Genomic DNA, 17,913 nt, shown 5'->3' with positions numbered 1-17,913 from the left:
TATCATGAAGGTTATTGGTGGAGTGAGAGTTACAATTGGCACATGAAGCTTTGAAGGAGAAGGTACCTTGCCGTTCCAGCTTTGTGGTAAAAAGAGGAGGTGGGGCTTCCCTGGTGGTGCAGTGGATAAGAATCTGCCTGCCAATGCAGGGAACTTGGGTTCGATCCCTGGTCCGGGAAGATTCCACATACCGCAGAGCAGCTAAGCCCATGCACTACAACTCCTGGGCCTGGGCTCTAGAGCCCATGAGCTGCAACTACTGAAGCCCTTGAGCCTAGAGCCTGTGCTCCATAAGAGAGGCCGTTGCAATAAGAAGCCCACACACCACAAGGAAGAGTAGCCCCCACTCACCACAACTAGAGAAAGCCTGAGAGCAGTGGTGAAGACCCAGCATAGCCCTAAACAAACAAACAAACAAACAAATTATTGAATAAAAAGGATAGATGGGTGCCATTGACAATGGCCAAAATAGAGAACATGCTAGGTCATTTCTGCATTTCCCACTCCTCTGTCAGTAGTTCTTCTGTGTGTTCTTGCCACTTTTCTTAAATATCTTCTGCTTCTCTTAGGTCCATACTGCTTCTGTCATTTATTGTGCCCATCTTTGCATGAAATGTTCCCTTGGTATCTCTGATTTTCTTGTAGAGATCTCTAGTCTTTCCCATTCTACTATTTTCCTCTATTTTTTTGCATTGATCACTGAGGAAGGCTCTCATATCTCCTTGCTATTCTTTGGAACTCTGCATTCAGATGGGTATATCTTTCCTTTTCACCTTTGCCTTTTCTTCTTCTTTGCTTCTTTCTTCACTTACTCCTTGGAAGAAAAGCTATGATAAACCTAGACAGCATATTAAAAAGCAGAGACATTACTTTGCTGACAAAGGTCTGTCTAGTCAAAGCTGTGGTTTTTCCGATAGTCATGTATGGATGTGAAAGCTGGAGCATAAAGAAAGCTGAGCTCCGAAGAATTGATGTTTTTGAATTGTGGTGTTGGAGAAGACTCTTGAGAGTCCCTTGGACTGCAAGGAGATCCAACCAGTCCATCCTAAAGGAAATGAGTCCTGAATATTCACTGGAAGGACTAATGCTGAAGCTGAAGCTCCAATACTTTGGCCACCTGATTCGAAGAACTGACTCATTGGAAAAGACCCTGATGCTGGGAAAAATTGAAGGCAGGAGGAGAAGGGATGAGATGGTTGGATAGCATCACTGACTTCATGGTCATGAGTTTGAACAAGCTCTGGGAGTTGTTGATGGATAGGGCAGCCTGGTGTGCTGCAGTCCATGGGGTCGCAAAGAGTCAGACACGACTGAGTGACTGAACTGAACTGAACTGTGTCAGTAGTGGAGGCAGCACTGAAAGCCTGAATAAAGCTCATGGGAGTTATCTACCCGCCTCCCAGAGCCCCAAGATACAGATTCTGGTTTGAGCCTTAGTAAGGGGAGTACAGCATAGGTGCCAAAATTATGAAGATATCCTTTCCTCCAGTTATTAGAAGACTCATCTTTCCTCTTTTCATGTTGCTTTGATTAATGGTATTTTCATGGTTCCTGTTTCCTTCTTTCAAATGTTGGAAAAAATAAGGAAGGCAGATTAAGATTGAATAAAATGTGCAATGTTCTCTTAAGCCATTCCAAATTTTGGAATGTTTTGGCTAGACATCCTTTTCTTATTCAACTTTCCACCTAAATTGAGCTCTGGAGCCAGGGTGTGAGGTGAAGGGTGCTGCTTGGAACACAGACACATAGCGCTGAAACCTTGGGGTGATCTCATGGGTCACCATGCCATCAGGGACTGAGGGATGGAATCTACCTCCTGCATTTAACAAAAGGTTCATTTCCAGCAGGAACTCAGCCCTGTACATGTGTGTGTTAGTCACTCAGTCGTGTCCGACTCTTTGTGACCCCATGGACTATAGACCGCCAGGCTCCTCTGTCCCCGGAATTCTCCACGCAAGAATACTGGAATGGGTAGCCATTTCCTTCTCCAGGGGATCTTCCCGACCCAGGGATCAAACCCAAGTCTCCTGCATTGCAGGCAGATTCTTCACCATCTGAGCCACCAGGAAAGCCCCTAGCCTTGTGCATATGCTATCTCAAAAATCAGTTGCATATTTTATCAACATAAATCTGATTTCAAACATGAGAGTCTTTGACTTTAGTTAATTTAAATACAAGCGTTCAACTAGTTTTGAAGTGAATAGAATACATTATTCCTTCTTTCCCTACTTCTTGGGCAGGAGGAAGTATTTCTTGTACCATCCATTAGTGAGGTGACTCTGGCTTCCACCTGGCACACCAACCTGTTGCCTTTGGCTAGAGATGCTTATTATTTCATGATATCCCCACTACTGGGGCTTTCTAACAGCTGCTTCTGTTTGTTACTTTGCATTTTTTTCAGTTTCTCTTCATGATCTCATAACCAAGTAAGAGTCTATTAATGCATTTATTTTTTTTCAGCTTATTAATATACTGCCATGCCTTCTGGCTGCAAAGACATGATAGAATCACTGGGAAAAAATTCAATAATTAATGAGAGTTTTTATTCCCCCCAGCTTACAACATTCAGAAAAAAAAATCATTCAAAATGTTGAAATGTAGACTCAACCTTCAATTCTTAAGGATGGAAAACATATACTATGGACTAGAAAAACTATGCTTTCAAATGGATTTTTTTAAGCCTAAGAATTGTTAACAGGATCATGCTGGCCAGATGTAATTGACATGAGCAAGGTTGTATGTTTGTGTTGGTTACTTAGTCATGTCCCACTCTTTGCAACCCATGGACCGCTGCCGGCCAGCTCCTTTGTCCATGAAATTTCCCAGGCAAGAATACTGGAGTGGATTGCCATTTCCTTCTCCAGGAGATCTTCCCGATGCAGGGATCAAACCTGCATCTCCTGCATTGCAGGCAGATTCTTTACCATCTGAGCCACTGGGGAAACCTGAAGCAAGATGGAAACAGCCTAACACTGTCACTCTGATTATCCCAGTCTTCAGCGCACCAGTCATTTCAGGAACACTTGCCTTGTGGCTCAGCTGGTAAAGAATCCACCTGCAATGTGAGAGGCCTGGGTTTGATCCCTGGGTTGGGAAGATTCCCTGGAGAAAGGAATGTCTACCCACTCCAGCCTCCTGGCCTGGAGAATTCCATGGTCTGTATAGTCCATGGGGGTCACAAAGAGTCAGACACGACTGAGTGACTTTCACTTTGGCCTTAGACAATGAAAGAACAGTCTCCCTTTGTCTATTCTATTTAAATAGGCCCAGTTCTAGGGGACAGTGAAGCAGTTCTCAGAGCACAGACCTTTACTAAACGGAAAATATTTATTTGACACATTTTATTTTAACATCTCCCATGTGCCATAAACCATGCCCTCCTGTAATAATATTTTATTTGTGCAAATATTGTGGGATCACAGATAGAAGAGGCCACAGACCTTGTCTGGAAAGAAGGAAAACTATCAAGGTCTGTGAAAAATATGGGATTTTGCCCTACTTGGAGGGGCTTCCCTGGTGGCTCAGTAGTAAAGAATCTGCCTGCCAATGCAGGAGACTTGGGTTTGATCCCAGGGTCTGGAAGATCCCCTGGGAAAGGAAATGGCAACCCACTCCAGTATTCTTGCCCAGGAATCCCATGGACAGAGGAGCCTGGTGGGCTACAGTCCATGGGATTGCAAAAGAGTTGGACATGACTAGCAACTAAACAACAACCCTACTTGGAAGTTAACAGGCTAGACTGGTAATGTTTCATAGTTACTGGGAGAAGATACACGATTTCTAGGACAGAGGCAAATGACTATTAATCACAGCACAGTGACCAGCACTAGCATGACATTGACATCAGAACCCCTTGCCTCTGAAATCCCATGGGGCATGCAGGTGGGGCTAGACGTATGGACGTTTGCACATGCCAAGTGTTGTGTTATAGGAGAGGAACCCTGAGCTTAAGGAATTAATCTTTTTTATAGTGAGCAGCAAGCAAGATGCTGCATCAGCCCTCAAGACGGCTCTCTGTAAGCACAAAGCTGAGAACTTAACCAGGGTAAAGAGCAGTCAGAGATTTTGTGTTCTTGGCATCCCTGGCAAAAATGCAACGGATGGATGCTCGGCACCCAAGATGGATTAACTCTTCTAGCAGAAAATTCACTGAGATGGTATTTAGGATGGATTGAAATGATAATTGATGAGGACAAACAGGACAAGGGAAGAGTGTTCACAAAGGCCCTGAGGCATGAGAGACAATGGGATGTCTTAGGAACAATGCAGAGTCTTGTCTGATTGGGATGCTGGTGATCAGGCTTTCAATCCTCCAGGGCTTTGCAGGCCATTGAGATTACGGAGTGTGGCTCTTCTGTTTTATTTTAACCTAACACTTTTTATTAGAGCATTTTAAGCAGGGGAATGACAGGAGTGAACTTTATCATATGTTACCTGGTGACAAGGTGGGGAATGAACTGGAGTCAGAGATAAGTTACATGGGCATTTTACCAGATGTCCCTGGAACATTTTCTTTCTTTTATGTCTGTAAACCCCCTTCCTTTTTTTCTTCTTATATTTTTCTAAGACCTTATCCCACCCTGTGTCCCATTCTCATCTTTAGGAACCTCACACTCTCCCCTTTATGCCTGGCAGCCCTCTTCCTTCAACTCACATTGAATTTGCTCAGATATTTGATTATATGTAGTAGGAATATTTCTGTTTAATTTACTGAATTTTACACTATTTTTAGAGTTGTAAACATGTTATTTTCATGGAATTCATCCATTGTTTTTTCATATGTTAACATTACAAGAAGAATATTTACTTGGCATGACAAGATTTGTAAATCCAAAGCCTAAATTTCAACCTTCAATTTATAAAATTTTTTAAAAAGCACACACACAAATACTTTCAAGTCATATTTATTTTAAAAAGGAATCATACAAAGAAAGTAAAAGTATGGTATTTGAGGAGATTAAAAAATAGATTAAGTACACCCAGGTACAAAAATCTTATTTTCTTTATATTTAATTTTTAAGATCCTTTCAGTAGGGGATTACTGAATCATACAGTAGTTCTATTTTTAGTTTTTAAAGGAACCTCAGTAGTTTTCCATAGTGGCCGTATCAATTCCACTCCCACCAATAGTACATGGTGTTGTTTGGTCATTAAACTGTGTCTGACTCTTTGTGACCCCATGTACTGTAGTGTCCACCAAGCTCCTCTGTCCATGGGATTTTGTAGGCAAGAATACTGAGGTGGGTTGCCATTTCCTTCTCCAGGTGACCTTCCCGACCCAAGGATTGAACCCACGTCTCCAGCATCGGCAGGCAGATTCTTTACCACTGAACCACCAGGGAAGCACATAGGGTTCCCTTTTCCCCACACCCTGCCTAGCATTTATTGTTTACAGATTTTTTGATGATGGCCATTCTGACTGGTGTGAGGTGATACCTCATTTCAGTTATGATTTGTATTTCTCTAATAGCTAGTGACATTGAGCATATACCCCAAGAAAACCATAATTCAAAAAGATACATGCAACCCAGTGTTCACAGAAGCACTATGCACAATAGCCAGTACATGAAGCAACATAAATGTCCATCAGCAGAAGAATGGATAAAGAAAATGTAGTACATGGTTGGATGGCATCACTGACTCGATGGACATGAGTTTGAGTAAGTTCTGAGAGTTGGTGATAGACAGGGAAACCTGGCTTGCTGCAGCCCATGGGGTCGCAAAGAGTTGGACACAACTGAGTGACTGAACTGAATATTCCATTATATATATATATGTATGTATGTATATACACTCAGTTCAGTATATATATATACTCATCCTCTGTTGTTCCCTTCTCCTCCTCCCTTCAATCTTTCCCAGTATCAAGGTCTTTTCCAATGAGTTGGCTGTTTGCAAAGGGTGGCCAAAGTATCGGAGCTTCAGCTTCAGCATAAGTCCTTCCAATGAATATTCAGGACTGATTTCCTTTAGGATGGACTGGTTTAATCTCCTTGCTGTCCAAGGGACTCTCAAGAGTCTTCTCCAACACCACAGTTCAAGAACATCAATTCTTTGGTGCTCAGCTTTCTTTATGGTCCAACTCTCACATCCATACATGACTACTGGAAAACCATAGCTTTGATTAGACAGACCTTTGTCAGCAAAGCAATGTCTCTGCTTTTTATTATGCTCTCTAGGTTGGTCATAGCTTTTTTTCCAAGGAGCAAGCATCTTTTAATTTCATGGCTGCAGTCACCATCTGCAGTGATGTTTGAGCTCAAGAAAATAAAGTCTGCCACTGTTTCCATTATTTCCCCACCTATTTGCCATGAAGTGATGGGACCGGATGCCATGATCTTTGTTTTGAATGTTGAGTTTTAAGCCAGCTTTTTCACTCTCCTCTTTCACTTTCATCAAGAGGCTCTTCAGTTCTTCACTTTCTGTCATAAGGGTGAGCTCCTCCATAACAAGGAACAAAACTGGGTCATTTATAGAGATGTGGATGGACCTAGAATGTCATACAGAGTAAAATAAGTCAGAAAAACAAATACCATATATTAAGTCATAAATGTGGAATCTGGAAAAATGGTATAGGTAATCCTATTTGCAAAGCAGAAATAGAGGCACAGACTTAGAGAACAAATGTATGGATAACAGGGTGAAAGGGTGGTTGGGAGATATTAGGAGATCAGGATTGACATATATATGCTATTGATAGTTTGTATAAAATAGATAATAAAAACATACTGTATAGCACAGGGAACTCTACTTAGGGCAGTGTGGTGAGCTGAATGTGTAGGATGTCCAGAAGAGAGCAGAAATGTGTATAAGTGTGGCCAATTCATTTTGCTGTACAATAGAAACTAAGACAACTTTGCAAAGAAACTTCAATATAAATTAATTAAAAAAAAAGACTCTTCCAAAGATTGCAATGTATTCTGGAAAAGAAAGGATGGCAATTTTTTTTCAAACCCATTTTGGGAAAGTACTCTCCAATGGTCCCTGTATTAGTTTCCATTACTACTGCCACAGGTGATGCCATGGTAAAGAATCTGCCCGCCAGTACAGGAGATGCTAGAGACTTGGGTTTGTTCCCTGGGTTGGGAAGATTCTCTTTTCCAGGGAATGGCAACCCTCTCTAGTATTCTTGACTGGGAAATCCCATGGATAGAGGATCCTGGCAGGCTACCATCCACGAGGTTGCAGAGTCAGACATGACTGAGTATATGGCACCAGTGCCATGCTGCTGCTGCTACTGCTAAGTCGCTTCAGTTGTGTCCGACTCTGTGCGACCCCATAGACGGCAGCCCACCAGACTCCCCTGTCCCTGGGATTATCCAGGCAAGAACACTGGAGTGGGTTGCCATTTCCTTCTCCAATGCATGAAAGTGAAAAGTGAAAGTAAAGCTGTTCAGTCGTATCCGACTCTTAGCGACCCCATGGACTGCAGCCTACCAGGGATTTTCCAGGCAAGAGTACTAGAGTGGGGTGCTGTTGCCTTCTCCCTACCACTGCCATAAACTACCACAAATTTAGTGGCTGAAAACAAAGTGCATTTACCCTGTTACAGCTGTGGAGGTCAGCAGTCTGCAGTCATTTTTAATGGACTAAAGTCAAGATATTGGCAGGACTGGTTCCTTCTGGAACCTCTGAGGAAGGATTGTGTTGTTGCCTTTTTCTCCTTCTAGTGGCGTTCATACTCCTTGACTGATGGCCCCTCGCTCCATCTTCAAAGTACATCACCCTGATCTCTGCCTCTGTGGTCATAATCTCCTTCTCTGGCTCTAATTTTCCTTTGTCCCTCTCATAAAAATTGTGAGATTGGGACTTCCTTGGCAGTCCAGTGGCTAAGACTCTGTGTTCCCAATGCAGGGGCCCTGGGGTTAGATCCTTGGTTGGGGAATTAGATCCCACGTACTGCAACTAAGAGTCCACAGGCAGCAACTAAAGATCTCAGATTCACAACTCCAGAACCCTCATGTATGTGTGCTAAGTCACTCCAGTTGTGTCCAACTCTTTGGGATGCCATGGCCTGTAGCCTACCAGGCTTCTCTGTCCAAGGGATTTCGCAGGCAAGAATACTGGAGTGGGTTGCCATTTCCTCCTCCAGGGGATCTTTGCAATGCAGGGATCGAATGCACGTCTTTTATGTCTCTTTCACTGGCAGGCAAGTTCTTTACCACTTGCACCACCTGGAAAGCCCGTTAAAGAACTCTCATGCCACAACTAAAGATCCTGCATGCCACAACTAACACCTGATGCAGCCAAATAAAGAAATAAATATTTAAAAAATAAAAAGCTAACCCTAAATACAAGTGTGACTCTATTGAGCCCACTTGGGTACTTCAGGATAATTTCCCCATTTCAAGATCCTTAATCTAACCACACCTGTAAAGTCCCTTTTACCTTAAAATGGAACATTTGCAGATTCTGAGGATTAGGATGCAGACATAATCGGGGATGTTGGGGTCCTTATTCTACCTAAAATCCCACTTTGGTCTGAATGCTTTGTGCTTGTCTCCTTCCTCAGCTTTTCTTGATTTGGGGTTACAACTGAGATAAAGGGACTCCCCAAACACGTCATCCATGTACTGATCTGTTTAGGAATACATTTATAAAGATAAGTTCTTAGATTTGGAAGCTTCTAAGTGAACCCTCCTTCTTCACAGAATGGCTCATCTGTGAATATGCTGGGCAGGTATGTGAGGTCCATCTCTCAGGTACCAAATGCAGCAGGTCCTATCTGTGCCCCACCTGCAGCCCCTCATCCCTGCCATTTCAGTACATCCTGCCTCCAGACTACAAGTGCTGGCTGGTACCTACATCTCTTTGCCAGAGGGCACCACTGGAGAAGGGAATAGTTATCCACTTCAGTATCCTTGCCTGGAGAATCTCAGAAAGAGGAGAAAGAGGAGCTTGGTGGGCGACAGTCCATAGGGTCGTAGGACTCAGACACGACTGATGACTAACCACACACACACAGCCCTGACCTCAGAGTCTGTTCTGCCTGAGCTTGAATGAGCTGTGGAAATAAACATCCCATTCCCCAGTAGCCCTGATTATTGAATGGAGCTAATCCCATGGGCGGAGGAGCCTGGTAGGCTGCAGTCCATGGGGTTGCTAAGAGTCGGACACGACTGAGTGACTTCACTTTCACTTTTCACTTTCATGCATTGGAGAAGGAAATGGCAACCCACTCCAGTGTTCTTGCCTGGAGAATCCCAGGGACAGGGGAGCCTGGTGGGCTGCCGTCTATGGGGTCGCACAGAGTCGGACACAGCAGCAATGTATTAATATAAATATAAATATCCCAGCTCCCTCATTTATTTATTGCAATTTATTTTTATTGAGATATAACTAACAAAACATAAAGTTACCAAGCAATGTAATAAGCATAGAGGAAATGTTCAGTGTATATATCTGATAAATGGATTACTTAACTGGATATATCTAGTGTTCGGTTTAGGTTCTCCCAGAAGCAGATCCGAAAGCAAGGATTTGAGCCAAGACCTTTCTTTGAGACATGATTCTAGGAAACATGGGGGCGGGGTGGGGGTGGGAAGTAGGAGAATGAAATCAGAAAAGTAAAGCAGCCAATTAACTACCCATCACCACTGTGGGTGGGGCCTCCCTGGTGGCTCAGCAGTAAAGAATCTGCCTATAATGCAGGAGTCGCAGGATCAGGTTCAATCCCTGGGTCTGGAAGATTCCCACAGAGGAGGAAATGGCAATCCACTCCAGTATCCTTGCCTGGGAATCTAATGGAGAGAGGAGCCTGGTGGGCTACAGTCTGCAGGGGTCACAAGAGTCAGACATGACTTAGCAAATAAACCACCATCACCACACCACTGTGGGCAGCAAGCTTCATCCTCCTGGGGAAATCTGAGAACCAGTGCTGGACATGTGCCTTGAAATTACATGCCCAGAAATGAGTGACCACTTACTATATGATTCCATCTATCGGAAATGTCCGAAATAGGCCAATTTATAGAGACAGAAAGTAGATGAGTGGTTGCCAGGGGAGCAGGGAGGGGAGGGTTGGGCATAATTGCTTACAGGTATGGGGTTTCTATAGTCAGCTCCTCAGGTGTGCCTCATTTCCTGAGCTGATTGGCCCGAGATTCCACCCTTCCTGGAGCTGCCTGCATGGGGTGATGGGAGAGAGAGGGATCTGGAGACAGGGCAGGGGTCAGAGGCAGGGGTCAGGGGTCAAGGAGTTCTCAGCCCAGAGTTTTCAGCCATGTTTGCTGGGCTTGCCTGGTTGTTCTCCTACTTCCTCTAAGTCAGCTTGTGCCCCTTCCTTTCACAGCTGTTGATCCTTGACAAGCATCTTGCTCTACAAACTCTGCCAGAACGCTCTCCAGGAGGACTCAGCCTCTGACAGCAAAGAAGGAGGAAGGCTTTTTGTCTTCTGTGATGGTCCTACAAGGCCTCTCCTCTGACCTAGGGGAGGTGATGGTCTTGGGAACCTGACAGAGATAGATTCTACCATCCAGTGAGCAAGAACAGCTTTGGAGTTTTCATGGAAGGAGCCACAGGTAAGTCTGCCTTTGGGAGATTCTAGAAGTCTGAGAACAACTCCGGGTTGGGGGGCAGAAGGGCTGTTGATTATTTGTGATGAGCGTCAATGTCGTGGGGGGGTGTCTTTAAAATAATTTTATTCTTTGTATTTTTCTAAATTTGCCTCATATATAACATGTGTATACACCAATTTAAATTAACCATTCCAGCAATGTGTCTGTTTGGATTTATATATTTTTTCATCCCTGGATTCCCCCTGGGGATGTGAACAAAAGTGAAATAGAGGATAATATTAGATTACATACTTCTGGTATTTAAAATTTTATGTTCTGTCTGGGTAGTAGACTTTTAAAATAATAATTAGAGACTACTCCAGTGGGTACTTTGAAAAGCACTAAAATATTAAATAACTCATATGTTTAACTTATATTAGCTGGAGCAGGGGCAGCTACATTTCTCTGCTGTTGCTGTAGGGAGTCTGGTCTGGGCTAGTCTGTCCCCAAAGTACAGACATAGGAACACACTCCCATGCTGCAGAGTCTGGTTTTCATTGCAGATACCATGGAGTACACGGGCAACCGCTGTAGGCCTAGAAGCCTAGTGATGGGAGCTGACCTAAAGGCGATGGTGCAGTACCTCACGCAGCCCACGGGGGCGCTGGAGGAGCTCCCCATCCAGCACAGCCCCTAGACGTTCTCTTTGTTGATTAGTCGCTGGTCTCGTGTCAGATTCTTTTGTGACCCCCTGGACTGTAGCCCGCCAAGCTCCTCCGGTTGCCATTCCTCCCCCGCCCCCCTTCCTGGGTTCCCTGACCCAAGTGCTTCTTGCCTTGGGAACCTGTCTCAGGAGGCCATTAGGGAACCCTGGCCTATTTCTGTTCCTTTCAGACCAGAAAAATATCCAGCACCCATCCTGCCTCTTGAGAGTGAGGCCTGAGATCCTAACTTTATATCTTTTCAGAGAATTTCAGAGGAGAGAAATAAAAACACATTAAAAGTCCCCTGCCACAGAGCCAAATGTTTTGAATATGTGAAAGGGAAAGCAGTTCTGTTTATATGAAGTTCTAGAACACACAAAACTAATGTAGGGTGATAAAAATCCGAGCGGTGGTTGCCTCTGGGGGGTGTGTGGTGGTTGACTGGAAAGGGACCTGAGGATCTTTTCTAGAGAGAAGAAAATAAAATGTTCTGTATGTTAATGGGGTGAAGATGCATGTCTGTCAAAACATATTGAACTGTGTATTTAAAATCTATTTTATGTAAATTCAAAAAGGAAACAGGGTGACAATTCAAAAATGAAAAATGAGTATAAAACCAATTTGGGAAGGATTTATGTTTCACAGTTGCTGGGTTTTGGTTGTCTGACTTAAATAGAACAGTTGTAGGAAAGAACCCACCGTCAGCATACAGCTCTGCTAAGAGATACACAAACATTTTTCATCCACAGTTAATTATTCCTTATTAGTAATCCAGAATCATGCGTGAAATGCAAAGCTCTTTAAACAGAAAAAAAGTTTTTCATTAATTAAAGTTAGCTAGGTGAAATTTGGTGTATGTTTCTTTAGCTCTTGTCTTCAGCTGACACCCAATATTTCTACCTCCAGAGTGGTCACAAGTATAAACGTAGGTGACTCTGTTCTGTTTGACCATGTTAGATCAGATCAGATCAGTTGCTCAGTCCTGTCCGACTCTTTGCGACCCCATGAATCCAAGCACGCCAGGCCTCCCTGTCCATCACCAACTCCCGGAGTTCACTCAAACTCACGTCCATCGAGTCAGTGATGCCATCCAGCCATCTCATCCTCTGTCGTCCCCTTCTCCTCTTGCCCTCAATCCCTCCCAGCATCAAAGTCTTTTCCAATGAGTCAACTCTTCGCATGAGGTGGCCAAAGTACTGGAGTTTCAGCTTTAGCATCATTCCTTCCAAAGAAATCCCAGGGCTGATCTCCTTCGGAATGGACTGGTTGGATCTCCTTGCAGTCCAAGGGACTCTCAAGAGTCTTCTCCAACACCACAGTTCAAAAGCATCAATTCTTTGGCACTCAGCCTTCTTCACAGTCCAACTCTCACATCCATACATGACTACTGGAAAAACCATAGCTTTGACTAGACGGACTTTGTTGGCAAAGTAATGTCTCTGCTTTTCAATATGCTATCTAGCTTGGTCATAACTTTTCTTCCAAGGAGTAAGCGTCTTTTAATTTCATGGCTGCAGTCACCATCTGTAGTGATTTTGGAGCCCAGAAAAATAAAGTCTGACACTGTTTCCACTGTTTCCCCATCTATTTCCCATGAAGTGATGGGACCGGATGCCATGATCTTCGTTTTCTGAATGTTGAGCTTTAAGCCAACTTTTTCACTCTCCACTTTCACTTTCATCAAGAGGCTTTTTAGTTCCTCTTCACTATCTGTACCAATTAGTGTGCATACTCTGACAGGCGAGGGAAGGTCACTCTGAGAGCAACCGTCATGTGACCCCTGGGGTGGTGAGAGGCTGGTAAGGTGATAAACTCTAAAACGGGATTGGATGATGTAACCCTGTGGAGAATGCCGAGGGCTGGCCAGATCAGAACATCCTTGGGTGTGGAGGCCAGAAAACCTCAGGACACAGGATGAAAAGTTCAATTTGAATATCAGATAAGCAACAAATAATTTTTTAGTATAAGTATGCACAGAGATACCTATATATCCCCCTGTATAAGTGGTGTGTGTGTGTATATATATATATACGTATATGGGACATAACTGCAAGAACATAATTATACTAAAATTTTACGTTTTTATTTGAAATGTAACTGGTGTCCTCTTATTTTTATTTGCTAAATCTGGCAACTATGATTGGGGTGTGCAGAAAGGGCAGGGTTTGGGGTTTGTTTTTGTGTTCAGTGAAAATCAGGCACAAATAATGAGCCTGTGGTTATCAAACCATAGCTTGCATTAAAATCACCTGCTGCTGCTGCTCTAAGTCACTTCAGTCGTGTCCGACTCTGTGCGACCCCATAGACAGCAGCCCACCAGGCTCCCCTGTCCCTGGGATTCTCCAGGCAAGAACACTGGAGTGGGTTGCCATTTCCTTCTCCTGTGCATGAAAGTGAAAAGTGAAAGTGAAGTTGCTCAGTCGTGTCTGACTCAGTGACCCCATGGACTGCAGCCTACCGGGCTCCTCTGTCCATGGGATTTTCCAGGCAGAGCTTGTTAAAACAATTGAGTCCAAATTTCTGATTCAGTAGGTCTGGGTGAGGTCCTGAAAATTTGCATTTTTAATGTTCCCAGGCATTGCTAATTCTGTTGATTCCAGGTATTGCTAATTCTGTTGATTCCAGGTATTGTTTGAAAACTAATGATTGGCGTCAATGCACTGCAGATGTATGTATAAGACTTGCTAGAAATGTGGCGTTAACGTATCCTAGTATCCTGTCCATTGCCAGTCTGCCTAACACACTAAACTATGCATCATTAATGAAGGACAACATTCAAACATAATGTATTGTCACGTCATTTCAATAAACCACTTATATATGGTTGCCTCCATTGCCAGGCATTATGGCTACTCTACAGGTCAGTTATTTGCCTCTGTAGTGAGTGAATTTCCTTTTTAAAAATTATAAAATGTATTTCTAGTTGAAGGATGATTGCTTTAGAATATTGGTTTAGTTTCTGCCATACAATAATATGAATTAGCCGTGCTGTTGCTGCTGCTAAGTTGCTTCAGTTGTGTCCGACTCTGTGCAACCCCTAGACGGCAGCCCACCAGGCTTCCCCATCCCTGGGATTCTCCAGGCAAGAACACTGGAGTGGGTTGCCATTTCCTTCTCCAATGCATGAAAGTGAAAAGTGAAAGTGAAGACGCTCAGTCGTGTCTGACTCTTAGCGACCCCATGGACTGCAGCCTACCAGACTCCTCCGTCCATAGGATTTTCCAGGCAAGAGTACTAGAGTGGGGTGTCATTGCCTTCTTCATGAATTAGCCATAGGTATACATATTTCTCTTCCCTTTTGAAGCTCCCTTCCACCCTGGATTGCCTTTTAATGAGTGTGAAATGAAAATTCCATACTAAAATGAGAATAAATTGAAAATTTGATAAACTCATAAGACAGTAATATCAGAGAACCTTTGTTAAATTATATACCAAATATTTAACAAGGTGACACACTCCGGAATTATTTACATTTTATTAAATACCTCCATAATTTCCATACCCAATTATATATATATATAGCTTTGATACAACCTTAGGAGTTTTGAAGTACCCAGATAGGCATTTCCACACATGACTTTTTCCAGGGACCTGATTTCTTGGAGGGAAATGGTGGGATTTGCTTGCACTTTTCATGGAAATGGAACATATTAAAATGTTTTAAAATAACCTTAAAGCTGACATTTTAAATTTCTACCATCAAGATTATTGCATTTTATTTTATTTTTTACTCCTCTGTTTATTGACCCATTAAAATTGATTTGGTCTCCCTGTTGTGAGGGAGAGAAGTACATAGAGGGAAAAAAAGTTCGGAGAAGGCAATGGCAAGCCACTCCAGTACTCTTACCTGGAAAATCCCATGGATGGAGGAGCCTGGTGGGCCGCAGTCCATGGGATCGCTAAGAGTCGGACAAGACTCAGCGACTTCACTTTCACTTTTCACTTTCATGCATTGGAGAAAGAAATGGCAACCCACTCCAGTGTTCTTGCCTGGAGAATCCCAGGGACGGGGGAGCCTGGTGGGCTGCCGCCTATGGGGTCACACAGAGTCGGACACGACTGAAGTGACTTAGCAGCAGCAGCAGCAGTAGCTGCTGATGTAGCGTTTGGTCAGATTCCTATGTGAGACTAGGACAGCGGGAAAAAAAGTAATGTCACACACACATCTTGGCTCTTTCTCTATTCTGATGTACAGGCCATGCAACCTTTAAGATTTCTAAACACCATCTGTATCTACTACAAGGTAATATAATTTAACTCCCCCAAAGGCAGGTAAAGGTAGAAGGAAAAGCTTACAAGTTAAGAATACGCAAGTTTGTCTGTTGCTGTATATGCACAAGCATAAATGATTTAGAAAATTTGGAATACGGGCCAGGCATGGCTGTATGGTGTACTGCCAGACTAGGGGACATGATGTACCCCTTCTTATTTGTGGACTTATAGTCTTGGCAAAGTTCAGGACCAGAGATGACCTGTGGCCTGAAGGTCTGGGGATGGAGTGTGTGCCTGCGTGCCCCGCCATCAGTGGAGTGGTTTATTGCATATTCTTGACCCACACTGAAGAAGCGGGAACAGTGAGACAGCTGCAAACCAGGATGAGAGTGAGCCTTGCACCCAGTGGAGTCAGGAGGACACAGGGGCCATGTGAAGTGAAGGCTGTACTTCCCTCCTGTTTTGTTGTTCAGTTGCTAAGTCATATGCGACTGTTTGTGACCCCATGGACTGCCGCATGCCAGGCTTCCCTGTTCTTCACTACCTTCTGGAGTTTGCTCAGACTCATGTTCATTGAGTCAGTGATGCTATCTAACTAACTATCTCATCCATTCCACTTTCTTTTCCTCCTGCTGTCAATCTTTCCCAGCATCAGGGTCTTTTCCAATGAGTTAGCTCTTCACATCAGGTGGCCAAAGTATAAGAGATTCAGCATCAGTCCTTCCAATGAATATTCAGGATTGATTTCCTTTAAGATTGACTGGTTTTCTCTCCTTGCTGTCCAAGGGACTCTCAAGAGTCTTCTCCAACACCACAGATCAAAAGCATCAATTCTTTGGTGTTCAGCCTTCTTTATGGTCCAACTCTCACATCTGTACATGACTGCTGGAAAAACCATGGCTTTGAACATAAGGACCTTTGTTGGAAAGTGATGTCTCTGCTTTTTAATGTGCTGTCTAGGCTAGTCATAGCTTTTCTTCCAAGGAGCAAGCATATTTTAATTTCATGGCTGCAGTTGTTGTCCTCAGTGATTTTGGAGCTCAAGAAAATAAAATCTGTGACTGCATCCACTTTTCCCCCTTCTATTTGCCTTGAAGTGATGGGACCAGCTGCCATTTTGAATGTTGAGTTTCAAGCCTTTTTCACACTTTTCTTTGACTCTCATCAAAGTTACCCACTGAATCACTAGAAATTCTTTCCCATGGTAATTGAGGGATTATTCCCTGCCAGAAGGTGCATTCTGTGCAAAGAGGGCTAAAATCCTTTCATCATGTGGTTTATTTGAGTTAACTGTATGTCTTCTGTTATCTGAATATGTGTGTTTCCAGCCTCTACAGATTCATATGTTGAAGCCCTAACTCCCAGTGTGGATGTATTTGGTGATGGAGCCTCTGAGGAAGCAATTAAGGTTAAATGAGGTCACAGGGGTGTGGCCCTGATTGAATAGGATTTGTGTGCTTATGAAAAGAGATACCAGAGTGTTCACTCTCTCTGTCTCTTCCCCCCACCCCGTGTGTGCTTGCATGTTATGTTCCTTCAGTTTTGTCCAACTCTTTGTGACCCTGTGGACTATAACCCACCAAGCTACCATGCATCAAGAAAGGCCAGGAACTATGATCTTAGAATCCAGGCTCTGGATCTGTGAAAAAATGGGTGCTATTTAAGTCACCCAGTCTGCAGTATTTTGCTATGGTTGCAAGAGCTGACTAATAACCTTTCAAAAGACAGATAAGAGGACTTCCTTCGGGGACAGAAGATTTGGTCTTTTCAGGAAGAGGAGTGGAGAGAGATCTAGAGGTAGAGACCTATCTGGAAAGGCAGGCCATCGGTGGGTGCTTCAGCTGGGGCTCATGGTGGTGGTGGTGGGATTTCTTGAGCAGTGGGAGGCAACAGAGGGAGCTGGATATCTAGAGGAGATAGAGGTAGCCAAGAGAGGAGGCACTGTTGATAACTTTATACCTTCTTGATTTTGCTCGTGAATCATTTGGGCAGGAGGCACAGAGCAGTTGCTCAATAAACCTTTGGGTAACTACATTAACTCCTTTGAGGCATGGATTTGCTCTGGCATGATTGCTTATTTGTCACACATGCAGAATGGTAAATGTATCCAGTAACTGGTTTAGTCTTGTTAGTTTAAGCTTTTAAGAATAAAATCTTTATTATCCCCAGGAATACCAAACAGGGAGATTTCTTCTCAGCAAAGCCTGTATTTAAATCATTTCCTCCTTTTTTTAGATGAGATAGTTACTGAAATGTTTTTCTTCTAAGTTGACTTGCATTGTCAACAGTGTGCTATACAAAAAAAAAAAAAAAAAGAATTTCCTTTGGCTAAACAAGGCAACCAGTAGCTTGACTATGCTAAAAGTAGATCAAGGTGAAATCCTAATGATCATTTACCCATAATCGATGAGGACCTCTGCAAGCTTTGATTAGATTAATATCCTCCACCATCACCATACCCACCCCTTGGTCCAGTAAAATTTGCCTGCATCTCCTACCCT

General features: G+C 43.4%; 1 long non-coding RNA gene across 14 annotated transcripts in view; it reads left to right on the top strand.

Moving 5' to 3' along the window:
* Nucleotides 1-10,105: 10,105 nt before the first annotated feature.
* Nucleotides 10,106-17,913, top strand: part of LOC147359396 (uncharacterized) — a 414,201-nt gene continuing 406,393 nt past the window's right edge. For 7 of the 14 annotated variants that reach the window (XR_015140768.1, XR_015140771.1, XR_015140769.1 and 4 more), the window contains exon 1: nt 10,108-10,520. This is a non-coding gene — a long non-coding RNA (uncharacterized LOC147359396). Of the gene's footprint in view, nt 10,521-17,913 lie in introns of all 14 variants that reach the window. The other 7 variants (XR_015140774.1, XR_015140775.1, XR_015140767.1 and 4 more) reach the window with 4 other exon arrangements.

The sequence above is a fragment of the Bos grunniens genome, chromosome 14 (genome assembly GCF_055505025.1).
Source record: "Bos grunniens cultivar Pamir isolate PY7600 chromosome 14, Bosgru_T2T1.0, whole genome shotgun sequence".
NCBI lineage: Eukaryota > Metazoa > Chordata > Mammalia > Artiodactyla > Bovidae > Bos > Bos grunniens.
This window is presented reverse-complemented; position numbering and strand designations above follow the sequence as displayed.